This window comes from Triturus cristatus, chromosome 8, assembly GCF_964204655.1.
Source record: "Triturus cristatus chromosome 8, aTriCri1.1, whole genome shotgun sequence".
NCBI lineage: Eukaryota > Metazoa > Chordata > Amphibia > Caudata > Salamandridae > Triturus > Triturus cristatus.
In genome coordinates, this window is record NC_140591.1 from 1,016,749,578 (window position 1) to 1,016,772,034 (window position 22,457).

Consider the following 22,457-nt stretch of genomic DNA (forward strand, 5'->3'; position numbering starts at 1 on the left):
TGCAATAAAAGACGGACTGGTTGGATGCCTTTTTTCTGTGCAACCGTTTGTCACTGCATGTGAGCAAGGAGTAAAATACTTCGAAACATGTTAGGCTTTTTAAATTACCTGAACGTGAAGAATGCTACCTGCCTGCAATGGAGTATGCGCTGGTGTGCTCCTTGAACCGGGGGGAGATTGTGTGTCAATTATTCAACTGCGTTTTCCAAGTTGTGAGGAAGCACGACCCTGAATACAGAGGGGCCGCAGGACATGGAACTTTTCTGGAGTCCGAGCGCGGGAGAACACACTGGCTTAATATTTCAGCATCTCATTCTCGGGGGCCACCAAGTGAAACAAGACATTACTGTTCGGGGCTGCACAGAGCCCACCATGGGAAATATGAAATTCTTTAAAGGCACCCTATGCTGTACAACACATCCCAGCATTCAAGGTCTTTTCTGAACCATGAGGCCCACCTGAGGGTATTTGCAATAAAAGACAGACTGATTGGTAACTTTTTTCTTTGCAGTCTTACTTCACTGCCTGTGAGCAAGGAGTAAAATACTCCGAAACACGTTATGCTTTTTAAATTACCTGAACGTGAAGAATGCTGCCTGCCTTCAATGGAGTCTGCGCTGGTGTGCTCCACGAACGGGGGAGAGATTGTGTGGCAAATATTATATATATCAGGCACCTGGTGAATTTTTGGGTGTTGGTTGTCCATTGTCTCCACTTGCTGAGCACACACTGATTGTTTAATCTGCATGTATATTTAGTCTTCATTTTATTAATTTTGAGATATTTTTGTATAGTATGAGCTAGCATTTCATTTATCCAATAAAGTTACTAGTATATTTTGTTATTTCAGGATTTAGTTTGTAACTCAGTAATGACTCATCTTCCCTCTTCATATTGGATATTATGAATGGACCCTGAAGAAGGTGTGTGATTCTTCTGAGGGCTCTCACAAAAGGCGCGTCAGCACCAGCTAAGAATTTTAATGAAGTCTATATTTAATTTTTACAAGAATATGAATTCTTGATATAGTCAGCAACCATTTTGAAGGGGTCAATCTCTGTAATATTGAATATGTATAGTTAAAGAAAAATATGTATTATTGCATAACTGAGCAGACTTGCAGTGTATGATTTATTGAATTCAAAAAGCTCCTTGTTTCTTTGTTGGTTTTTAAGTGATGGGGGATGTGGGTTGTTATAAGTATGGATGAGGTAGGAAAGAGTGGAGTGTTGTATGATCAGTGATTTTATGTGGTTCTCTATGAGGAGTTTTGAAGGTAAGAGGTTGGGGTTTGAAGAACATGAAAGAAGACAGTTTGAACAATCTACTATGCATTAAAGATATTTATCAGATAAGGTCTAAATCCTGTTTGTGGAAATCAATAAATATTCAAGTATATATTGTATGCTGTGTCAGGCTCAATATTCTTGTATTGCAATATATCATATGAGAGTTTTATGAGCTATTCACCAATTTATTTGGGGGGGATACGCGGTATTCTACTTGTTGTGTAATGTTCTGTTCCCCTGGGCTGCACCCCAGCATCAGCTGAGTAGGGGTCCTCATTTTTTGTTTCCTACAAAGTTGATTTATGTCTGACTTCTGATTCAGTCCCTAATCAAGCTGCATCTCCCCACCCATGTGCCATGGGAGCATTAGCACTGACTGACAGTGTGCTGTTGCCCAACTGTCCAGGATAGTAAATATAAGCTAGCGTTAAATGCCATCCCCTGGAGGCCTACATCGACTCAGATCTGTTTGGAAACTGCTTCAGTACTTTCTGAGTGCAAAGCAGTGAACTTCTCATTTGCTTACACTGAAGATGAAGCCTGATACCCTGATGAAGTTGTGATGCCCTGCACTCCTTCTGCTGCTGACCTTGCATGTGGAGTATTCACCTCAGATATGCAAACAATTCTAGAGACATGGACACAGAATACCAAGAATTCACATTTACCACTCACCAGAGGGCACAGAAGGGATGCCTAAGAACAATCTGCATACAAATGCAAGGGACCTTACTTATGCCTGTGGCATGTGAACAAATTACCCCTTTAGCAATTTTTGTTTGCAGTGTTTACTTTTGAGATAGACTCCACTTGTCCTTTCTAGGTACTCAATAGTGTCTTCCTGATGTAGTGTGAGTATGGGCCTCTCTCAAGTTTAAGCGGTCTGGGTGCCAGAAGAAGTGCCCCTAGGCCACACATGAGCATCGTTGATCTTTCAGTACAGAGATCTAGCGACCGGTTGGTATGTTCACTAACTGGGTCCCTTAGCTTGCAAAGATCCAGCTGGTTGTCATTGTTCCTGCGGACTCACATCATGATTGCCCCCAAGGTCACTCCTTTGCCTGGCCCTCTTCAGTATCGGGACCTGTCTCCCCAGATGTGGAGCTGCTGTCTTTTTACAATTATAGTCCATAGGTCCTGAGTTACTAAATTCTTTGTGTACTGCAGTTTCTAAACCTAAAAGAGTAGACAGAGCTGGCGTCCCCACCTGATGTCTTTGAGCCTCAAACCCTGAAATTATCAATTTGATTATACCAACTTTTGTTTGCCTTATCTACACACTGCACCATTTATAGGCTTTACTGATGGTAAATTTCCTAATGATGGTATCCAGCAAGTCATCAAAAACAATGACTTTAGGAATCATTGCTTCAGCAGAACGATAGCGACCTTCTGCTGTCATTGTTTTAGGAATGCAACAGTTTGAAACATTGAGTGATAGTAAACAGCATATATTTTCTGTATTCCAGAGTTTTTCTGTGATTACTTTTTTATTGTATACATACATATGTCTAAAGTGAGCATCTGGAAGAGCTGTTACTGTATACCAATTAGTGTGCTTTCCACCATCCATCTGCCGCATCTCAAAAGTTTAAAAATTGTTGTCTGTTTAATTTAAAATAACAGCTGTAGATGGGCATTACATCTTTATATGAACTGTGTTAACTGCTTCACTATATCTAGCCGCAAACTTCACATGTCCTCCTTGACTCTTCGATCAGCTACTCCATAGAGTCAAGGATGCCTGGATAGCCAACATTTTGTTGCAGAAAAATTATTTTATTTTTTCATTTGTGGTGAGCACTTTAGGCAGACTTAATTAGAAATTACTCAACACAGTGTAGCAACCAAATTTGCTCTGCTGCTTTGCATGAAAGAGACACAATGAGATGATGGACGGAGCACTGAAACTTTTCAGACACTCACCCCCAGTCACAGATCTTGGTTGAATCCATCTTTGTTCTTTAGCTCACTCGCCACCTCAGTTCAGACCCAGCTATATGCAAATCAGTCTTGACCCTGTGCCTCATGGGAACAGTCAAGCGCGAACTGCCAAGCCAGGTCTTCCCTGAACCAGAAACAAGTATCCTGGGACCGGTTTCGGGCTGACAGCCCTCATCAGCCAGGCTAGCTTGAATCCAGTGGCAAAGTGAGCAAGAGACCCACCTCTGGGCATACTTTGCCAACTAAAGGCGAACAAAGCAAACACAAGGAGATGATGGGCAGAGCGCTGAAACTTTTCAGATACTCACCCCCAGTCACAGATCTGGGTTGAATCCATCATCGTTCTTTAGCTCACTCGCCACCTCAGTTCAGACCCAGAAAGCCCAAAACCGGTCCTAGGATGCTTGTATCCAGCCCAGGGGGGACCTGGCCTGGCAGTTCAGGCTGGACTGTTCCCACTGGGCGCAGGGTCAAGACTGATTTGCATATGGCTGGGTCCGAACTGCAATGGCGAGCAAAAAAATGATGGATTTAGCCCAGATCTCTGTACTGGGGTGAATGTATGACATTGTTCTGCATTCTGTCCATAAATTGTTCTTTTTGTTCTTTTTGCATGAAAGAGAGGCAGCAGGACAGAGCCAAATCTGCAAAGAAATGGCACTATTGTTGTAATCCCCTGTGCTAGCATAATTTAGGCTGTCTTCTATCATGCACAACCCCTTGCACCACAATGCAAGGGTGTGTGATGTTTAGAATAGTTTCATTTTTACAGGATGGGTACCTTTCCAGTGCAAAATACTATGCTTTGAGGTAGTTTAAAACTTTTCTAACTTTTTAAGTGTGCTCTACGTAACAACACACATGCAAAGGTAGTAAGGTTTTGAAAAAAGAAAACGTTTCTTAAACATTACGCTTGACTTTAGCAGGCATACATTCTTGGAGCAAGGATTGACTACCTTTTTTTTAGTAGATAGGGCTTGGCATCGAAATCCATGGGTGGTTGCCACCCATGGGATGTGCTGGATGCAAAGTAATGCTGAGTAATGCTAATCGCTGTTTTCTGTTACTTTAAGACTATTTTCTACTATCAAAACCTTGATAAATCTGGCCCTTACAGTCTCTCTATTGAATACTGCTGAGTTGTCACTGTGATTACAACAATCTTGGGAAAAGCCTGATTTTGAGGCACAGAGACACACATCAATTGCAGGAAGATAGGTTGTTGCGTCACTTTGTAAGGCAAGCCTGCATTGGCCAGTCTGGGTTCGGCTAGGGCTGGAGGACTTGGATATACACAAATTCCATGCAATCTAGCACCCCTCTGTCGTAAATAAAATATTACGCTCTCATAATTTCATAATATCAATAAGATCATGCATAAAGCAAGAGGCTGAGTCTGTGGTATCAGGTTCAAAAAGGGCTTTATTCCAATAACTCGAGTCATAGGGAGAATAGTTCCATCACCACAAGGGATCTGGAAGGGTCTAATTCTCAGAGTATTCTCAGAATATATTCTCAATATTCTCAAACTTTATTCACAGAGTACAGTATATATACATTCTATATTATACGTAAGCAGGAGTGCTTCAGGCGGAGCAAGAGAGAATGAGATAAGAGCATGTGGGCGTGTAAGTAGGCGTGAAGGTGGGCGTCCATGTGGGCGTCCACTTGGTGATAATGGGTAATTTGTCATAGGTGGGTGGATACCTGGAGGGGGTTGCGTGATCAGCTGGAACTTTACTGGAACTTTGCCTTACTTGTGCTCAACTCGAGCATGACGTGTAACTGACGTGTGACTGGGGGAAGGCTGCTTGTGCAGTCGGGAAGTCTGGAAGAGAGGCCTTCAGTGTCAGGACGACCAGTACATCTGATATCTTAGGTCTGGAGCAGGGACTGATTTGTGACATAGGTTGCCCATCACCAAGAGCCGATGTGGCATCTATTTCTTCATTCACTGCGTAGGCCTTACATGGGGGCTATGGGCTTTTCACTGACGTGAGCTTTGTAATCACATGAAAAGAGACAGAAAGGCTAGGCATTCTCCTTTGCAGACGGGTTGTGTTTTTATTCCTCCTTCTCCAGGCAGGAATGTGGTTTCAGTAGGAGTAAGCAGATAACCGTGCTCAATACTGTCTCGGCACCTCGGTCGGGGCCCCTTTGGCTGAGGCCCAAGTGTGCAAGGCCAAGGATACGCAGCTGCAGCTTTCAGAGCGTTCTGAGGTCTGAAACCTCTTTTCGGCTCTGGCTGAGCCATAAACATGGGCTTCATGAAAATGCAGGAAAACATGATGCAAAACGTGTAGGCCTCAATGCAGAGTTGTCGTTTCTCTCATGAGAGACTGGATGATGGCAGGCCACGTTATAGCATAAGCATCATGATAGACAGGCCATGGAGGGGAAATACATAGGTTACATGTATGTGCACATAAGCGTTGGGGGGGCACATGGGGACACATAGGCCTCATAATTTTTATTTTCCTCATTCCCTCCTTGTCCCCTAGTGGACCCCTTATGTCACATCTATTTTCATGAGACAGTCGATCTGTTCTTGCAGCATTATTTTTCCATTTTCAATGCTCTGTAAATGGGGATGTGGAACACATGCAGTAGCACACAGGCCGCAAATGGCCGGGCCACACTGCAGACATAGGCAACAACTGAATATCATTAATAGTATCAACCCACAGACGGACAACACTTTCCATCCCCAAGCCGATATTAATCCCCAGAGCCAACTGGACCAAGTCCACGTGCCTGGGTCTTGATGTATGTTTTGGGCAATCTTGTGGAGCCTTGTTATTGCTTTGTATACAGACGGTGCGTTATTAGGAATGAAAGAAATGATATGTAGTATGTCCCACCCCAGTCTAAGGGCAGCTGCACATAGGCTGTCTGGCCACAAATAAAGTAGGTGTGTCGTGATGCTCTGAAATAAGACTTTCCTTTGTCTTTGAATACTATTATAGTATCACACTCACTGTGCCCCAAATGTACTGAGCCTTCTTTTCTGACACACAAGTTCCCTTTTACTGGCAGGACTGTAATTGAGGATGGACCTAAATTGTGTATGGGCTTGACATTCAACACTATAAAGTCGAGGGTCACATTTCTTTGCAGATACTCTTCATTTTCTAGATCTGTACCTTTTCTTTGGGGAAGACCTTCTTCATCTGGGAAACATGCTTCATTCATGACTTTATTCAAGTTACCCCATACCCAGTCACCTCTACACTCCTTGTCTTGACATTCTTTGGCATCACCGTTGATGGATGTCATTAAGGCAAACCATGCTCCGCAAGAACCATTATGGGAGAATGGAAAAGGGAAAAGAGGCAACACTCCCTTCACCTTCTGATACGGGGGAAGTCGGCCACAGACCCAGCAGTCTGTAGCATTGCTAGTCTGATGTGAATGGTGCAGCATCTGAATAAAGGTATTGTTGCGTAAGGCAAGTCGATATGATAGCTCATGGGATGGCAGATCACTAAATGTGTGCTTTATGGTATCATTAGTGGAGGAGTGTAAGAGTGAAGCAATAGGAGGAAAAATAGCATGTAGTATTAAGCTGATACATATTATCGTGATACACAGAAGAGATAGAAAAATCAAAGTCACTATACATCTACCACGCAATATTTTACAGTATTTGCTTTTTATCTTGCTCTTTTTATCAATGTTATTGTCCAAGATCTTATGCAAGCCAGAATACATGTTCAACCGCTTCACCACCTAGTGGACTTAATTGATCAAACGGGTTCTGACTTATTAGATCTAAGTTTAGCTTGAGGAAGTTAGTGTCCTTTTTGAAAGAATCGTTATTCCCGAAGTAACGTTTACAATGATGAAGATGAACCCATCCTTTCCGTCCTTTGACTTTAACGACTTCGGCGCCTTCCACCTCGGCTCAAGAGGGCTCGATCTATCAAAGTTCCTTATTAGGCCATAATACCCAGGAGCGATGGAGTGTTCCTTGACCTGGGTGTTGTCAGGGAAGGCGGCAGCAACCTGCGAACGACAAGAGAGTAGTGCAGACATCAAGGAAGCCAGGTAATCTGTCAGCATGTTACTATCAACATCAGTAATCTTTTTAGGCATTGGAGGGAGATAAGCCTGTTCTAGAATGGGCTACCATTCGCATGTAAAAGAGGGCAACCGGCAGGGCTACCATCCAATCTACACCTTTGTCTGCGCAAATCTTTGCTAGTTTTATCTTTAATGTCTGATTATGTCTTTCTAAAAGGCCTGCTGCTTCAGGATGTCGCACACAATGGAACTTCCAGGTATACCCTAACAGAAGGGACACCTGCTTCATGAGTACCAGGACATATTTGTAACCTCTACATCTGTTCATTAGGATATAATCCATTTGAAGGATTTCAAAAGGATGGTCAGGTGGATGGAATCCACCTTGTTCCATCGGAATGCCTTTACCTGGATTGAATTGGCAACAGATCATACATGTTCTGACCTTTTGTTTCGCTGCTGCACGCAGGTGCTTGTTGAACCATATATTCTGTAAGCTGTCTAGCATTGCTTTCTCTCCTAAGTGTGCAGGACTATGTGCGGTATTTATGATCACTTGTACCATCGAATCAGGAAGAAACCATGTTTCTTTGCCCTTAGTCATCCAACCCTGATCAGTCAGTACCCCTCCTTGTTCCAACCATTTCTTTAATTCATCTAGAGTAGCATGTGTCTGTATGTCTTGTACATCCCTGGAAGGATCCCTGACTGTCATGGCTTTGGTCATTGATGGTATCTGTGATTTTGTCATGTCTAGTGGAGTCTGAGCTGTCTGTTTAGCTGTTCGGTCTGCCAGATCATTGCCTTGAGAAATGGTATCTGTGGCTTTAGTATGTGCTTTGCATTTCAGGATAGCTATGGCTGTCGGTAAATGTGTCGCTTCCAGACGGGCTTGTATAAGGGGGCCATGCTGTATCATGGCCCCATGAGAGGTCAAGAAACCTCTTTCTCTCTATAGTACCCCAAAATTGTGAACTACCCCGAATGCGTACTGTGAATCGGTGTAAATGTTTACTCTCAAGTGCTTAGCTCTTCTGCATGCTTGTGTGAGAGCGATGAGCTCTGCTGCTTGTGCTGACAGTATGTCTATTCTTTTAGTCTCTATGATTTCAGTAGCAGTGGTCACTGCATATGCTGCTACTAATTCTCCCGCCCCCGTCCTCATGCATGAGCCGTCAACATAGAGTGTTAGGTCAGGGTCTGGGAGTGCAACATCTGTCAAGTCTTGTCTTGGTTTAGTCACGGTATGTATCACTTCAACACAGTCATGTGGTGGAACGTTTTCTGTACTGGAGGGCAAAAGAGTAGCAGGATTCAGTATGTTGCATCGTCTGATCTCTATGTGTGGTTGAAATAACGTCAGCTCATAACCTGTCAGTCTCGCTACAGTCAGGTGTTGTGTTTGTGTCCGGTTCAAGAGAACCTCCACTGCGTGGGGTACTTGTACTGTCAGGGGGTGGCCCAGCACTATTGAGTCACTTTGTCTTATGGCTAAGGCCGTTGCTGCAACAGATTTTAAGCACGCAGGCAAAGCCTGTGCTACTGGGTCCAATGTACTAGAAAAATAAGCACAGGGCTTGTGTTTTCCTGCATGATCTTGTGTTAGGACAGATAGTGCTGTTCCATCTCGCTCTGTCACAAAAAGCATAAAAGATTTGTTGTGATCAGGGATCGCTAAAACTGGTGCTTGACATAAAGCTCTTTTTAATTCTTCAAATGCCACAGTATGTTCTTGTGTCCAAGGGAGGACATTAGTAGAAGCTATCTCCTGTGTCGTCAACTGTATTAGGGGCTTGGCTATGTAAGCATACTGGGGAATCCACTGCCTGCAATATGAAGTGAGGCCAATGAATGCACGTACCTCCTTTTGTGTCTTGGGCTGTGAAAGGCCAGAAATCAATTGAATACGTTCCGGTGTTAGTCGCCTAAGCTTAGTAGAACTACCCACAACTAATTCCCCTGAAAGATCACAATAAAACATGAGAAAAGGGAAGAGCAACATACCTATTTCCTCGGCTTAATTTCTAAGGGGGCTAATTTAATTTCCAAGGGACTTAATTTCTAAGGGGCTAGCGGGAAGCAAACCTCCTCAGGGGCCAGCAGGAAGCCAATATTCTCCTCAAGAAGCCAATATTCTCCACCTTCCCCCCTTTTTGACAGGAGGAAATCTGAAACAGATTTCACTGCTGTCAAACACTATCAAACCCTGTGTCTTGTCAACACTATTAATCCCTGTGTGTAGCTACTGGGCGTAAGCAAAATTATAGGAGATACACATCGTATTTGAAATGGCGAGAAATCCTTCTAACAAATGTACAAACCTCATTGTGTCAGCTCATAGGCTGGCCAAATGACATCTCATATGCAAATGTCCCTATTATGTGAACCTACACCAACCTGAAGTCAATATTAATGCTAGGAGGCCCTAATAGGAATACTAAGCTTTCTAAATATTTGGAAAACCAATTTTAAGAACACTTATTAATGTTGATAATTTCATAATTAATCATTTATCTGCTAAAGAAATCAGTCATTTTGCAATAATTTCCACCTATACAATAAACTGTATCCCTCGCCTTTCATATTCAAACGTCTCCCTTCAGAAGCTCAAACCTAATAGCCTAATTAAAAAAAAAAAACATGACAACTTTTTTTTTCCCCCCACCATTTACAAGAATGAGCTTATCAAAGTAAACTTTAAAAAGGAAATCCTGGGGTGGCAGTCCTTATTTAAAACAGGCATTTCAAGTGTTAAGATGCCAGTGTACAGATCATAATTGTTCCTTAATGTCCAATCTGGAAACATATGACCGAGGCTGCCTGTCTATAAGAGAAAGGCAGTCATGTGATACATATTTTAGCCTTTTTCTTTTGTTTTATTCATCTCCAATACCAATTAGACATACACTGATAACGTGTTGTCTGCTATTTTGACAGCATGATAATGGTAATATCATGTCTGTGAAATTTAGTAATTGTGAACAAGTTCCAGCCAAGCGCTGCGCAAAGATTTACGTCGTCACGACCACCTCTCTAACGCCCAGGAGAACTTGTATTAATGCTAAACATACTGGTCAATACGACACAAAAACAAAACATATATAAAATACATATGCCAAGCCATCAGTATACCAAGCACAGAAAGCATAGACAATTACACTAACATATATAAATGAGCAGTGATGCGCAATTACTGTACCTACAGCTCAGAGGCGAACATTCTGGCCTGCTTAATTTGTCAGGCTTATTATCAATAACTGATTTTCCTGCCCTATTCACCCCCATCTGACAGAAGCTCATCCTAATGATGAGCAGCTGTCAGCTGGACTGACTGCATTATTTCTGACACATAGGACTAGCAAGAATAATCAAAAATAAAAAACACGAACATTTTTTTTTTTTTTTGGAAAGGTGTTATGACAAAAAAAATACATTTATTTCAACACAATGTACCCTGATTTCCTATTTGAAGGCGCATATCTCATGTGTCTTCTCATACTTGTAACCTTTGGATCATTTTGCCAATCCTACTGGTGGCAGCTTTGGGCCACAATTTAAAATTGTCTGAATTTGAAAATCGTTTTTATATAGGCATATAGCCCTTAAAATTTCAAGCAAGAGCATCATTTTACTTTTTGTCTAGAAGCAATGTAACATTTGCTAAAAAATAAAAAAACAGTTCTTCCATAGACATTTCCTCGGGGCACTGGTCTTGCACAGAATCGAACAAAGGAAATGTTTCTCGACTTTCATTTCTCAGCTGCCCTGTCTTATCAGAGAAGCTAAAAATAGCCCCTCAGCGCGGCTTGAGCCTGGGCTGCCAGCCATCTGTTTTTTTTTTTTATCTACTCCTGGCCCTCAAGGCTCTCCGGCTGCAGGCATTACACAGATTCTATGTCAGAGAAGCTTTCTAAGCAGTGCCTCTGTTCTGCTCCTTTTTTAGGCCCCCACCTTTACTTCAAGGTCAGAATCTGTCTCCGATTTCTGCATAGCTTTGCAGTATTCAGCCCCCACCCTCTCCTCACTCTGAAGCGGGGGCTAAGCCGCGACGAGTAGGAGGGCCGCTGCGGTGCGCACGGACCTCACTCTGAAGCTGTCAAAGACAAAAAGTCTTCTCAATTCCATATAAACTGCAATAATTCGCCCTATTGAAAGATCGTTTTTATATACAATTTGTTCTCAGGGGGTCGTAATCTTATTTTTCTAATCTCAGTTTAGTAGAAACGCTCACTGTGAATAATGTACAGCACATAACGTACTTATTTTATCAACCTCTAATAAGTGGGAGTCTCTGCATGTTCAGCGTGAATCAGGACCCACAACCGTCTGGACCCAGCACATTGGCTCACTGAACCACCAAGAACACAAACCTGTATTCTTGAACAATTTGCAAATTCGAAATACCCACAATGTTTCTCAAGCTAAACTTTTAACCGATCACTAATTATTTTTTTGTTAACACTTTGTACATTAGGGGTGTCATCAAATCACAGGTGTTGCTCTTTCTCTAGCTACACCCCTCTCAATCTCCTTTTGACAACGTAATCAAATGTTGGACCATGTAAACACCAGCTATGCGCTGTTCGTTTGGTGGGAGGCTCAAGAACCTTTGGGCTACTATATCATTATTATATGTATCGGGGTACTTGCGGAGGCACTCTAACTGGTCTTTCTACTGGGGCCACTCTTGCTAGTTCCTCTGAAAGGACGCGATAAATACCAGCAACGTCAGTATTTTTTTCTCTTTCAGTCTGCTCTCTTTTTACCCGTTCCCCTTCCTCCTGTAACTTCTTTTCTTTGGCTTTTTCAGACTCCTGTCTACTTCTCTCTGCTTTGTGAAACACTTACTCTGTCCTTCTATGTGACTCCTTGCGCCAAAACTCAATGGCATCCTTCTGAGCAGGTCTACATTTTCTCTTCCATAACTCTTCCTCTACCTTCATAATGCATTCCGCATCCCACGTTCCCGTGATAGGCCATCTATACTTTGTCTCTAAATCCTTCGTGTAATCTACCCATAGCTCTAAAAACAACACGGCATCTAAACCATGTTTACAGTACATGAAATGTCCAGGTGTGTTTCTAGGCGGAATGTTAACTGGTTCCTCTAGTACACCTTTCTGGTACATATCTTACGCAGTTTTGAAAACAACGGCATGTTGGAATGTAACCGAAAACAAAAATCACAATGACCCAAAAAAACAAAAGCCACAATGAAACAAACTTACATAAAAACCTGACACATTCAAACCTAACTGAACCTGACTAAGACAATAACATTCATACAGTTATATCGGTGCACCTGGAAACTTGTACTTGTATGCATGCTCTTGAACATACCGGTCTCACAAGAGAGACACGTCTTTACCATGTTCATCAAATGAACCCGTCTTGATTGCAACCCCCATGAGAAACTCACCGGGAAGCGGAACTTGAACTTGAACTTGAAGGCCTCGGATACTTGACGCTGCGCAGGGAATGGCGTATCTTGGGTGGATCTCTAGAAACCTCGGACACAGCTCTCTCGCAGGTGGGCTCTGGGTTAGGACGATCCGCGATCCTCACCGCCTCGTATGGATGCCTGGTCGCAGTCCTCCTCCTTAGTTGGCCTGAGGGAGTTGGCGGGAAAACCCGCGACGTGCGCACTTGAAGTCCGTCACGGCTGTGGAAGGGGGCAAAACTGGACCTTCATCTCCGGCGTGTGGGGAAAGAGATTCGTCCCTGTTCGGGCGCCATTAATGTCGTAAATAAAATATTACGCTCTCATAATTTCATAATATCAATAAGATCATGCATAAAGCAAGAGGCTGAGTCTGTGGTATCAGGTTCAAAAAGGGCTTTATTCCAATAACTCGAGTCATAGGGAGAATAGTTCCATCACCACAAGGGATCTGGAAGGGTCTAATTCTCAGAGTATTCTCAGAATATATTCTCAATATTCTCAAACTTTATTCACAGAGTACAGTATATATACATTCTATATTATACGTAAGCAGGAGTGCTTCAGGCGGAGCAAGAGAGAATGAGATAAGAGCATGTGGGCGTGTAAGTAGGCGTGAAGGTGGGCGTCCATGTGGGCGTCCACTTGGTGATAATGGGTAATTTGTCATAGGTGGGTGGATACCTGGAGGGGGTTGCGTGATCAGCTGGAACTTTACTGGAACTTTGCCTTACTTGTGCTCAACTCGAGCATGACGTGTAACTGACGTGTGACTGGGGGAAGGCTGCTTGTGCAGTCGGGAAGTCTGGAAGAGAGGCCTTCAGTGTCAGGACAACCAGTACATCTTGTATTATCTGATATCTTAGGTCTGGAGCAGGGACTGATTTGTGACATAGGTTGCCCATCACCAAGAGCCGATGTGGCATCTATTTCTTCATTCACTGCGTAGGCCTTACATGGGGGCTATGGGCTTTTCACTGACGTGAGCTTTGTAATCACATGAAAAGAGACAGAAAGGCTAGGCTTTCTCCTTTGCAGACGGGTTGTGTTTTTATTCCTCCTTCTCCAGGCAGGAATGTGGTTTCAGTAGGAGTAAGCAGATAACCGTGCTCAATACTGTCTCGGCACCTCGGTCGGGGCCCCTTTGGCTGAGGCCCAAGTGTGCAAGGCCAAGGATACGCAGCTGCAGCTTTCAGAGCGTTCTGAGGTCTGAAACCTCTTTTCGGCTCTGGCTGAGCCATAAACATGGGCTTCATGAAAATGCAGGAAAACATGATGCAAAACGTGTAGGCCTCAATGCAGAGTTGTCGTTTCTCTCATGAGAGACTGGATGATGGCAGGCCACGTTATAGCATAAGCATCATGATAGACAGGCCATGGAGGGGAAATACATAGGTTACATGTATGTGCACATAAGCGTTGGGGGGGGCACATGGGGACACATAGGCCTCATAATTTTTATTTTCCTCACCTCCTTCTGCAATACCCTCTTTTGTTACTTCCAGTCCTCCCCCCAACCATTGTACTGAGTTTATCAATGAAAGCTCGCACAAGATTCATAGGGCCTGATTAGGGATTAGGCGGTCCTGAAGCAGGCTGCCACGCCAGCACCCTCTTCCAGGATCCGCAAACGCGACCGTCAGCCGCCTGAGTAATCTTGTGGTCTTGCGGTCGGTCTTTTGGCATTCCCATGGTTATTCCTATTAAAAAGCCACCGCAATGGGAATGCCAAAGCCTGTCCCTGCACGGCATGGACTGTAAAGTCTATGCCATGCAGAAAAGGGGGTGACTACAGACAAGGGGCCACAACATCTGCCTCCCTGCAGGCACCCCTTGACCCTAAGACAAGCACTGCCAGCAGTTTCATGGCATGAGAACCGCCATGAGACTGCTGGCAGTGAGGAAACTTGTAATACTCTTGGTGGTGCTGCAGCAGCCTCACCAAGCACACTTCTGCATCAAGACCACTGTGCCATTGACAGGGAATGTGGATCCCTGGCGGCGGTCCCATGTAGGTCCGAAGGCCACACCCATAGTATGGTGGTGGAACCGCTGGTGTAGGAGTCCCTGACGGTGAACACTCTAAATATCCATTCCAAAATATCGACTGCCCAGAACATCGAAGTTAAAATATAGAGTGGACAGAATATCGAATTATTAAAATATAGATAGGTCAGAATATCGAAATTGGGGTACAAAATATCGATGTCTATAATATAGAATTTAAAAATATAGAATTACATAATATCGAATATTAAAATATAGATTACCATAATATCGAATTTAAAAATATAGATATCTATAATATAGAATTATTTTTAGTGTTATGTATGGTAGTATATGTGTTAAAATTATGTATTATTTTTGTAATGTATGTTTAATTTATTTAAACTAATGAATGCTATGTAATTTAATTTTTGCGTAATTTAATTCCGTAGCGGGTTGTGGGTTTATAGGGGAATAGGGTGGGAAGTAATTTAATTATGGTTAATTAAATATTAATTATATTTATATGTATTGATAATTAATTGATTGATAATTAATAATTAATTGGTAATTAATTTGTATTAATTGGTAAATAATTTATATTAATTGATTAATTGATAATTATGTTAATTGTATGTTTTATTATTTGGAGCGGGTTGTGGGTTTGTAGGGGAATTGGGTGGGAAGTAATTTAATTGTAATAAAGTAAATAATTTTTTTTTATTTATGTGTATTGATAATTAATTGATAATTAATTATTAATTGGTAATTAATTTGTATTAATGGGTAAATAATTTGTATGAATTGCTAAATACTTTTTATTAATTGCAAAATTATTTTTATTAATTGATTAATTGATAATAATGTTAATTGTATTTTTTCATTATTGGGAGTGGGGTGTGGGTTTATAGGGGAATTGGGTGGGAAGGAAATTAATTGTAATAAAGTAAATATTATTTTTTTTATTTATGTGAATTGATAATTAATTATTAATTGGTAATTAATTTGTATTATTTGGTAATTAATTTGTATTAATTGGTAATTTATATTTTTCAATGGTAATTAATTGTTATTAATTGGTAATTATTTTTAATTAACTTTTTATTGGTATTGATAATTAATGTAATCTTATTTTAAATTTAAATCATTACTTTCCCTACTTTTGCACTCTCAGGAGTGGGAATAGTATTTTTTACCCTCCGCTATCCAACTCTTTCCTTACTGTTGCACTCACTGGAGTGGGAATAGTAATTTTTACCCTCCTGCTATCCAACGCTTTCCCTACTGTTACACTCTTTGGAGTGGGAATAGTAATTTTTACCCCTACACTTTCCAGCGTTTTCCCTACTGTTGCATTCACTGGAGTGGGAATAGTAATTTGTACCCCTACGCTATCCAACGCTTTCCCTACTGTTGCACTCACTGGAGTGGGAATAGTAATGTTTCCCTTCCCGCTATCCAACACTTTCCCCACAGTTGCACTCTCTGGAGTGGGAATAGTAAATTTTATCCTCCTGCTATCCAACGCTTTCCCTACTGTTGCACTCTTTGGAGTGGGACTAGTCATTTTTAACCCTACGCTATCCAACGTTCCTACGCTATCCAATGTTTTCCCTACTGTTGCACTCACTGGAGTGGGAATAGTAATTTTTACCCCTACGCTATCCAACGCTTTCCCCACTGTTGCACTCATTGGAGTGGGAATAGTAATTTTTCTCTTCCTGCTATCCAATGCTTTCTGTACTGTTGCACTCTCTGGAGTGGGAATAGTAATTTTTACCCCTACGCTATCCAATGCTTTCCCTACTGTTGGAGTCACTTGAGTGGGAATAGTAATTTTTCCCTTCCCGCTATCCAACGATTTCCCTACTGTTGCACTCTCTGGAGTGGGAATAGTAATTTTAACTTTCCCGCTATCCAATGCTTTCCCTACTGTTGCACTCTTTGGAGTGGGAATAGCAATTTTTACCCCTACGCTATCCAACGTTTTCCCTACTGTTGCACTCACTGGAGTGGGAATAGTAATTTTTCCATTCCCGCTATCCAACGCTTTCCCTACTGTTGCACTCTCTGGAGTGTGAATAGTAATTTTTACCCTCCCGCTATCCAACACTTTCCCTACTGTTGCACTCTCTGGAGCGGGAATAGTAATTTTTACCCCTAGGCTATCCAACGCTTTCCCTACTGTTGCACTCACTGGAGTGGGAATAGTAATTTTTACCCCTATGCTATCCAACGTGTTCCCTACTGTTGCACTCACTGGAGTGGGAATAGTAATTTTTGCGCTCTCACTATCCAACAAAAGCTCTACTTTTTTACATTACTTTTATTATGTTTACATTTTAAGCTTTTTTATATTATGTTATGTATGTTTTATTGAATTGTTTTTACTATTTAATTACTTTGATATTATTTTTTATACATTTAAAAAATTCGATATTTTAGCGAACTATATTTTAACATTCTATATTTTGGAATCAATATTTTAGTACTTACCTGTTTGTAGATAGGGAGTCGATATTCTGTCCTTCTGTATTTTGGCGTCGATATTTTGGGCATTCTATATTATGTCCCTCGATATTTAGTCACTGAACCGTCTCTGACCACCACCGCACCTCCACCATGAGTTTGGCAGTCCTATGGAACACTAAACTTTATATTAGGCCCATAGTCTAATTATAGATAGAAACTTATAAATTTGGGGAAAGTGCAAAACTGGCTCCAGCTGTGGATGAGTTTGAAATCAGCTTTGCAATGTCTTCAGTTTTACGAGTTTCCACAATGAGTTAGCCGATGTGCATAGATGTTCTGGTGTGTCAGTCAACAATATTGAGATTTTATCGTCCGCCTATTCCTAATACTTCTATTCTTGAAAATCTTTCTCTTCCTTCCTTCTGTTGACCGCCAATCCAATTGCTATAGTGTAGACTTCTTTTTAATGCTGACCAACCCCCTTAATTCTGATGTTTAATGCTTCATTAATGCACTTACCATTCAGAATCTATCTCCTTCTGTTAGTGGCTCAACACACAGCAAACGACATTCACTTGACGCAGGCTGATTTACTTAGAATTTTTAGTCAATCTAGAAATCCATCCAATAGTTTAGATGGACCATTCGTTTTATGATTTTTTATTTAAAAGATTGCTTCTCCTCTTCCTAGTCAAACCCCTTTAATGAAACAAATGTCTTAGTGGTTAGTATAGCTGTGAATTCTATTGCTCGGGAAGTATAAAAATGCATCAAAGTGATTACAAAGAACCACAGGAGCATCAGTGTATCACTATTAAACAAATAAGAGATGCGCTTTTTTCCTCCTCTTAAAACACATGAATACAGTTATTTTTCTGTATGTGAAGAAAACAGGAGAGGAAAAAAATAGAAGAATAGATGCAGAGGTAGGTTAAAATATGGGGGAGATTGCCAAAGGAAGGGTCAGGAGACAAGCTTTACACTTCACCCTTGGCTGTTTCATAAGCAGCCCCTTCTGAAGAAGGTCGAGTTCTTGGTCCAAATAAGCCCCATGGTATAACGTTGTCACTGCAGTAAAAATCTAAGTTTCTGAAGCCACATAAAACTGGCCTTGTTCCTACAATACTGAACGGAGGGTGATCGATAAACTAGCCTTACTTAAACGTAACTCAATACGCAGGAATGCGTAGCATGAACTAATTTTCAATAAAGTTGCTCTGGTTAGCTCATGGATGACATTTTGAGTTATAAGGGATCTAATGGATCCTCCATCTATGCTGACTACCGCCCACCCCACTTAATCCCTCTGATATCAGTTTGTTATTTTATTTTTGGAGGAAATAATTTTTGAATTGTGGGATGCCATTACTGCTCTTGACACTTGTATTCCTCCATTTCTAGCAATTTTGTGCACGTCAATAGAAGCACTGGAGATAGTTGATCTCAGACAAAAAACAGGAAACTCTTCCAAAATATTGGATATACATAAAAGTCTAATCCTATGCTCTGCGTTTGCAAGATGTACTGCGTTGTTAAGAATTGAGCGAATAGATACTAGGAGATCCCTCGATTACAGACAGAGCTCTGAATTATTTCATATACGCCCTGATGAAGTCTATTTCTACACCCTATGGCATAGGCACAACATGTGTTGGTTGAAGCAGGGGGTAGACGCAATGAAATGCATATAATATTGTTTGGAAGAAAATAAAAAAAGATCGATGACAAACATCACACCTCTACATTAATTTATTTGAGAGTACTGGGCAAATCTTTTTTTTATGTCTTTTTGTTCTGACTTTCCCTCTCTCTTTTCACAGATTCCTCATTTGCAGAAGCCCTCCAGAATCTGAATTCGGAACCTTATTCTCATCCTTCCTTTGCACCGGTACACACAAAGCGTATCCTATGTATGCTGGCCTCTGTGTACACTCTGGGAAACGATTTTCCCAGCATGGCAGGAGTCTCACTTTAGTTAAACCACATATAAATACAACTGACTTCGATAAACATGACACAGATGTTGCAGCACTATCAAACTGCAGACCAATAAGGTGGTGCTGAACTTCTAGAAGAATATTTGGTTAAAATACTGAGCAACGTTTGTGATGTTTCTGATATTCTACATTTACATTAAGCCATCTTCAGACCATTCCATGGAGACAAAATCATTTGCCTTGCCATGCTAGACAACCTTACGGCTGGTGTTGATGTCACAATTGCCAGTCCATAACATTGCTTGACCTCTGAACAATGATCTACCTCTACCGCCTTGATCAGCTCATTGCTAGACAGGTGGCAGTTGAAGCTTGGGACAGGTTCATTACCTTTCTCTTTGGCTGCTCTCCATTAGTAATAATTTCTCTCCACTCTCTGTGTCCAGTTTGCTTATTTGATGTGTTTCCCAAGAAACTTAATGATGGGAAAAATGAAATCCTGCTCCCAAGAACTTCATCATTCCCATCGATTGACATCTTCTGGCCTAGTAAAATGGACCCTTTTCCCTCACCCCTAATTTGGGAGTTCAATTATATTCAGTCCTTCCTTTGTGATCTTTATTGTAGGTTTGGAAAATGCTTCCGCCTGAGGAAAACATTGTTTATGACCTTGTCGGCCCACACCTACATTAGGCTAATTCTCTATATCTAGGCTCATCTCCTTCCCATCTTAAACGCCTTCAAGTGATCCAGAAGCATACTGGGAGGCAGAGACATGCCTTCCTGGCCAACAGACAGAGGCCAAAAGGGCATGAAAGACAAAAAAGGGGGGCAAAAATAGAGCACTGATAGGTGCAGAGAGTCACAGATGTAGCACATATAGAAACGTTCAAAGCATCTGAGAATCACAGAGAGACACAGTTAAATTTGCCATATGCTGACATAAATTAGATACTGACAGGGATAAACAATCTACAGAGAGACCCAGAACCATAGTTTGGTACAATAAGGCTATGGTTATGAACAAGGGACAACGAGATTGCTCAATTGAACAAAGTTGAGTCACAGATATGTAAGGTAAGACAACAAGAGAAATGGATGGAAAAGAGAGAGGTACAATTGGGGTGGGAAATAAAAAATGCGATCTAAAAGATTTTTATGGAAAACAGAAGATAAATGATGAAGCACAGAAAAATAGAGAAAGTCCCAAAAAAGCAGAGGCGAGGTTAATGAAAACATATGGGCATATATACACAGTCAAGCCACATACAGACACTTGGGGACATAGAAGAAAGGACGACCTTTAGAGAAGCACAGACAGTGCAAAATAATATAGAAATTAATCGATACGGGATGCATGGCAACTTTGATGAGCCTCAGATAGACATTGTACACTGAGAGATCCAGTGGGGTCACATAAAGTTACAGATGAAGTAAAGAGAGACATGAGGCAGAGAGAAACACTGATTGAGGGCACACTGGAAAAGAAAAACCCAGATGAGGCTCAGTGAAACAAATGTGGGACACATGAAGAGACATAACCATGGAAAGACACATATAGGACACATGGTATGAATCAAAGGGCACCTAGAGGCAGATGTCGAATTGGTAAGACAGGATGGCACACAGGGTGACAGTGAAAGTAGAAACATATGGCACAAATAGACACAGAAGAAGCATAGATTCATGGTTTGTAGGTCAAGCAGTGGTTCCTTCTTTTGCACTACTCTGATAGCAACAAAAAACCTAGCCAAAGGTCAATGTGCCATGAAAGTGAGTAGAAAACCAACGAAGGGGGAAATAGGTTCGGAGAGGCTATTCTCAGACAACAACAGCACTCCCTATGGCGAAATATGAGAAAAGCTAGCAATGTACTCTACATTGGATGGGGCAGGCTGAAAATGTTAAAACCAAGATGAGGAATCAGAAGCAAGCTAAGGGCTTCATTTAGAGTATGGCAGATGGGTTACTCCATTACAAATGTGAAGGATTTCCATCCATCTTATTGCAGGTACCATAGCATATGACCCACTTGTACTAAGGCAGATGGGATATCTGTCATGTTTGTGACGGAGTATATGGTCTGCCAAACCCTAAATTAGGCCCCAAATGTTTCAAAACAGAAACAAAGTGGCATAAAGGAACACTGATAAGGAGTTATATGGTAGAATTTTATCTCAGTTGCTTTGATGAGTGGCGAGTGACTGAGTCAGAATTCTTTATTAAAAAAGACTTTTGTTAAGGAATTGGTGGAAGTTACTTAGAGAAGTCCACTAGTGTCCATGTAGGCCTTTGTGGTAAAAACGGCCAAAATATATTGCTAGCATGTGAGACAGCGAGTGTACCTCCATGCAGGAGGTAGTGCAGATGAAATGTGGTGCTGCCCCATGGTGCACGGTTAAGCTTTATTTATAGCCCATTCTCTTTCGGTCATCCATTTTGGTAGGCCAATCAGGCTAGAGGTGCATCAGGTTGCAACACAGGAGTGATAGTAGATGTGGAAGCTGAAAGAGATGGGAGTGCTTTGTAGCAAACAGTCTATACTAAGGCAGAGTGAAAGCTACAAGAAACACAAAGTTCTGATTGCACCAATGGATAAGACACAGAAATGTGTGAGGGACATGTGCTGTACATACCGATGGATGATCATAAACTTTGTTTTGTGTAGACATTAGAGGATTAAAAACCATTATTATTTGTTTCATTTCTATATATGTCTCTTCTTCCTCTATTATAGCCGCGATTTCGGAAAATGGCAGAAGAGTTGCTCCACGGAGGTTTTTTCTGTCTCTATGAGACTACTTGACCCCCCAAAACCCATGTTTTGAAACCAAAATGAAGTGTCTAGGTCTCATGGTTACTGAAATATTACATCATTACTGCAACACATCCACCAATTTTTTAAAGTGTCATCCAGAAACATTTGGCCTAGATTATCAATGTCTAGCCAAGCTAAATTACTTCTCCAATGATACAAAAGCACAAATCAAAATTAAAAACTCTGGACAATAATTTCTTTGCAGAGGTATATCAAGGGGGAAGGACAATTAGATCTGTGTCAATTTTTGTTAGAGCATGCATTACCGCTGGCAGTTTACCTTTGCTTGTGAGTACACAGTTACAGTGCATATGTGTGTATTGCCTTGGTACTTGAACGGCCATGCTACAATGCTGATGTTGAATATGTGTCATCTGTTTGGAGACACAATTTAGCTATTTTACGTAGTCTCACAGCATGCGAGTTAGATAAATAGCTAGTAGATGGCATCCGTGACATAAACTTGTATGACGACAGATTTATCAGCCGGTCTAAATCAATTATACATGAGTTGTGCTACACTAAATGTCCTTGAATTTACAGTAATA